We start from the raw sequence: 5,693 nt of genomic DNA on the forward strand, positions 1-5,693 counted from the left end.
ATCAACTTTTATTTGGCCCGTTTCTCCAAAAAGCATTTGATGGACGCATCAAAGTGATTATTGCCTAGAAAGAGGGTTTCCCCTCCAATTTCCCTAGGAAACCAACAGTACAAAGTTCGTAGCAACAAATAAAAAGAAAGACATTCAGAGATTTTTAACACCAGACCAGAGAAACAAAAGCCCTTGTCTGGAACTAAATTGTCCCATGAGCCATGAAGTCTTAAGATTGTTACTTGACCTCCAATCTGGGTCATGCACCCGTCCCCCTTAAGCATGTACTTTCCTTGATTATGAAGCACTAATTGGAGCTCATTTGCTAACTGATCGTCAAAATTACAACCTAGTTCATCATCAGGATTTATTTGTTTAATAAGATGGCCGTATGCATCGTTCTGATGCAGAGGCCGGGGAGTCCCCCCTTTTCGAAAAAAAAGTTCATCATCAGGCAATCAATGTTGACCTCCCCTTACTTATTTATGCATTTATAAGTTTTACGAATACATGCCTCATCTTATTTTCGATCAAAGCTCCACTAGTGGCCATCCATATGGTGCATTAAATATTTGAATATTACAGAACTTGCATTACTACCGAGCTGTCCCATAAAACTAAAACAACTGTTGTTTCTTGTTTTCTAAATTGTCCACGCTGCTGCTAGGGCAACTGATCTCAACTACTCCTTCCGTCCCATAATGTAAGACATTTTTTGACACTAGTGACGGAGAAAGTACCTCTTATCATGATCAAAGGAGCCATGCATGCTGTTGTTGTGGTCCAAACATATGTTCAAATTTGCCGGCAAAACTCTGTAGTCGAAAAGTGCATTGTGCAGTTTGCAAAATGAAGTGTTTCATAGAGCAAAAAGGGCAGCCCGGTGCACGTAGTTCCCGTGTGCGCATGGTCCAGGGAAGGGTCCGGCCGTTTTGGGTCTATAGTACGCAGCCTTTCCCTACATTTCTACAAGATGCTGTGTCCAGGACTCGAACCCATGACTCACAAGGCAACGGCTTTACCGCTGCGCCAAGGCTCCCCTTCATAGAGCACCCGGAATAAAATTCTTAGGATTTGAAGTTATTTTTTTAACACTTTTTGCTGAAATTGATGGTGGCCGGCCTTCTGATATTGCAGGCTTGAGAACATCATTGGATTAAATCTCGGTGCAGTCAATGCTCTTGGATACCTAAAAGGCTTAAGAAGGTAAGAAGCTTTCTGTGCCATCTTTTATTTCAGTTAGTAGAACATTGGTCACCAACCTATGAGTCTGCATGAGTTAGTAATTTCATACAAACACAAATACATTAGGAGTTCGAAAATAAAATGTGTGGATGTGAATGCTTGTAAAATAAATAGAAACGCGTTGAAGAAGTTACTATTGAAGAGTTGTGGTAGTTTTACTTAGTCAGCTGTGGGAGAAAATTATGTTCCTTCAAACTCTCTGATTAGTCGGTTTATGCTTGCTTTTATATAGTTGTACGTGTGAAACACAACTTGATGACTTCAATTTGTCAGAACCATTTCACCAAGATAGTATTGCTATGACATAATATTCTTCTGGATGTGTTCATAAATTATTAATTAAAATATGCCTTTAATTGCACATAATTGGAACCCATATGCTCATTTGTCCTGTTGTAAAAAATATGACATCTCTTTTTGGTTATGCTCATGCAAAGATTTAGTTCCGGTGATGCATATTGCTTTTTTGCAAATAGTGATTAATATTGATTTATCAGTGGAAGAATATATATGTATGTCGGATCTAAAATACATACTGAAAGTGCGTTATATCGACTAGAGGGGGGGGTGAATAGGCGATTTTTATGAAAGTCTTCAGAACATGGGAGTTTTGAAGACAAACGATAAAATTAAACCTATTACCATGCAGCGGAAGGTAGGCTACACTAGGCAAACTATAGTCAAGTATTCAATGAAGTGAAAGCACAAAGACTAATGGCGGCTAGGTAGTAAGGATCAGGTAGGAAGATATTGTGAAGCCAAACAGGACACGCAGTCACTCAGTGAAGACAAATGATAGAGCAAACATACAATGACTTCACAAGGAGTAACAGTAAGTAAAGTGAAGTGAAGATGAAACCAGTGACTCGTTGAAGACAATGATTTGTTGGACCAGTTCCAGTTGCTGTGACAACTGTACGTCTGGTTGGAGCGGCTAGGTATTTAAACCTTAGGACACACGGTCCCGGACACCCAGTCCTGAACACGTAGCTCAGGACACCCAGTCCTCACCGTATTCTCCTTGAGCTAAGGTCACATAGACCTCGCCTAATCACTCTGGTAAGTCTTCAAGGTAGACTCCCAAACCTTCACAGACTTCGTTCACCGGCAATCCACAATGTCTCTTGGATGCTCAGAACGCGACGCCTAACCGCCTGGAGGATGCACAGTCCTCAAGTGTAATAAGTCTTCAGATCACACAGACAAGAAGACTTAAGTGATGCCCTATTCTCTCTGGCTCTGGTGGTTAGGACTTTATCCTCGCAGGGAATTCTCTCTCAAAGGCTTCAAGGTGGGTTGCTCTCAAACGACAAAAGTCGTACTTTCAATCTGAGCAGCCAACCGTTTATAGTTGTAGGGGGTGGGCTATTTATAGCCACTTGGCAACCCGACCTGATTTGTCCGAAATGACCCTGGGTCACTAAGAAACTGACACGTGTCCCAACGGTTAGATTTGAAACTCACACGGCAACTTTACTTGGGCTACAAGCAAAGCTAACTTGTCCGACTCTGGACAAGATTCGCTCTCATAGTCTTCACTCGAAGACATAGGTTTTTGGTTTAGGCATCACTTCAGTCATTCTGACTGGTTCTCTTGGACCCCACTTAACAGTACGGTGGTTCCTATGACTCAACACAAAAGAAAAAGAACTACGAAAGATCTAAGTCTTCGAGCTCCATAGGCTTCATATCGTGTCTTCTCTTGTCATAGTCTTCAATGTGAATATCTTCATATACCACCTTTGACTTCAATGTCTTCATAAAGTTTTAGGGGTCATCTCTGGTAGTAAAACCGAATCAATGAGGGACTTCTACCTGTGTTATCCTGCAATTCTCACAAACACATTAGTCCCTCAACTAGGTTTGTCGTCAATACTCCAAAACCAACTAGGGGTGGCACTAGATGCACTTACAATCTCCCCCTTTTTGGTGATTGATGACAAACTAGTTGAAGTTTTCAACGGGGAATATAATCTGTGAAATTGTAAAGAATAAGGAATTGTCTTCATAAGTTGCAAGGGCTCCCCCTGAAGATGTGCATATGAGTTAATTTGCTTTTGGAATGCAAATGCACATGGAAGGTTGTACTTGTGGAGATCCACTTCAACTTATTATGACAATCCACTATGCATGTGAAAGTATATGAAGATAATGACATGCATAATGGAAAATGGACGTCTGCAGAATGAGCTAAGTGCGGAATTTATCGTCGCACATGCGGAATTTATCTTCGCAAAACAAGGTGGCAAATAAGTAGCAGACGACCATCTAGTTTAAGTGTTACAACTCATAAGAACCAAATGTAGCAAAAAACGAGAGTTGTAAGCACAAAGCAAAATATAAAGCACCCGCCCATATGGACCCTCTTGAAGACTATCAATCTCATATGCTTCTCCCCCTTTTGTCAGTAATGACCAAAAAGGTTTGAAGACATAGAGCCTCTACTCGTTCCCATGAGGAGTAGGTGAAGTAGCAGGGTTGTTGGTGTTGTTTGGCGGTGCAGAAGAGCTTGGAGGTGCTGAAGGAGGTGGCGATGAAGTAGCATCGTCTTCTTCCTCAATAATTCTGGCAGTCACTGTGGCAGCAGAGGAAGAGAACTCAGAGTCTTCAAGGGATGGAGTTCCTAGCAGCACAGCCCTTCGAGGAGGTGTGGAGTCAAACTTGAATCTCTCAGTGAAGCCATCCTCTTGAAGATCAGCTTCAGAACACATCATCGAGAGCCCTTTCCATGTGCGGCGACAGGTTTCATGGGCAACGAAAGCATTCTTGGTGGCAAGATTTCGAGTGCGATTAACATCCACCAAGAGGCTTTTCATCTGACGCTTCAGCCAGTCATGATGCCTATCCTATTTCTGATGTAGAGCCACAAGAAGCTCTCGGTCGTTGAGAACACGAGTGCGCTTCTTGGGTCTTGGAGCAGTGGCACTGTCAGTGGCTTCAGTTGAAGCAGGGTGTGGTGCACGTGTAGTGCCAGCCAAAGGATACACCCGAGAAACTGCTTCAACGCCTTCAACGTTCTGAGTAAAACTCTGATGTTCTGCATTCTGAAGACTTAGAGGTTGCTTGGCAGGCTCAGAATATATGGCTTCAGTAGACATGTCCACGTCAGGCAAGAAGATCCGATTGTTGCGGGCTGAGGGCTGATACGATATGGCGGAGTGTAGCTTGATCAGCCGCATGACCCAAGGGGCGTAGAACTTCAAACCAAACAGATCAATGCCTGATGCAGCAAGTTGGCGTATGAAGAAGTCCTGTGCATTGAAGCATTTGCCATGAAGTATATAGAAGACCAAAGTCTTCATTGCACCCTGAAGCTTGGCATTTGGAGAGTGCCCTTTGATAGGCCAGAGAGTTCGCCTGATGATGTGATAGATGGTTCTGGGCAGGTACTCAAGGTCTTCAACGAGGGATAAGCAGCATCTTGGGGCAATGGCTTCATCATGCTGAGCATTTGACTCATATCAGGTTCTGGCCGCTGAAAGATGCTCTCAATAGCTTCAGCATGCAGCTGACAGCCTTGCTCGAAGAGATCGCCAGGAGTGGGCAAGCCAGTGAGCTCGATGATGTCAAATGCATTGGCTTCGTGATGAACGTTGCCAGTCATCCACTCCAGGACCCAAGTCTTCGGATCTCTGCTATACCCTTTGATGAGAAGTGTGGCATAGAATTGTAGCAGCAGCTCTTCATTCCAATGCTCCTCATCAGTAACAAACTGCAGCAGACCCACTTGCTTGAAGCAATTCAACGCTTCTTCTAGACAGGGCAGACCAGCTATAACTTCAACATCAAGGCGCTTGTGTGGGAAGATGCGACCTTGTTGTAAAGAATGCAAGAGTAATAGCTTCGCTGAGGATAGCTCCAGAACCGATCAGATGATATCCTTTCCCTTGAGTAGGGGTTCCTGGAGCTATTGAAGAACGTGTTGTCTGCCCTGAAGCCATTGATGTTGAAGGAGCCAGGTGCTGATGCAGGACCTGGAAACCTTGGCAGTCTTGGGATTGGCTTCTGGACCTGAGGTCTGTGCTCAACATGATAGTTGAATTGGGGACCGGTAGCAGACTCAGGAACAGAAGTGGCGGGATCAGTGGCTTCGCTGTCTTCTGAAGCTTTTGCTGGGGAGGGCTCCACATTAGCTTCATTGGTGGTTGTGGCAGCCTCAAGATTTTCATCCTCCACTTGACTAGCTGGAGGGTCGATCACAGGCACGTTCTCCTGGAGAACTGCTTCTTGGTGGAACAAGGGAGTGGGATCTTGTGGTACTTCTTCTTCTGCGGCTGATGCAGCCGGAATGTTTTCAGCAGAGACTTGAGGCCTTGGACCTTTGCGAAGCCTGCGGAATGCAGACGACGCCTGTGGAGTTGGAGTGGGCTGGGCCTCATAGTCTTCTTCCTCTTGTGGGCGATCCACCCATGAAGCATCCTGTGCAATTGGCGTCAGTGGACGACCAATGCTGATGA

This window comes from Triticum urartu, chromosome 1A, assembly GCF_056163025.1.
Source record: "Triticum urartu cultivar PI428250 chromosome 1A, HENAU_Tu73, whole genome shotgun sequence".
Classification (NCBI taxonomy): domain Eukaryota; kingdom Viridiplantae; phylum Streptophyta; class Magnoliopsida; order Poales; family Poaceae; genus Triticum; species Triticum urartu.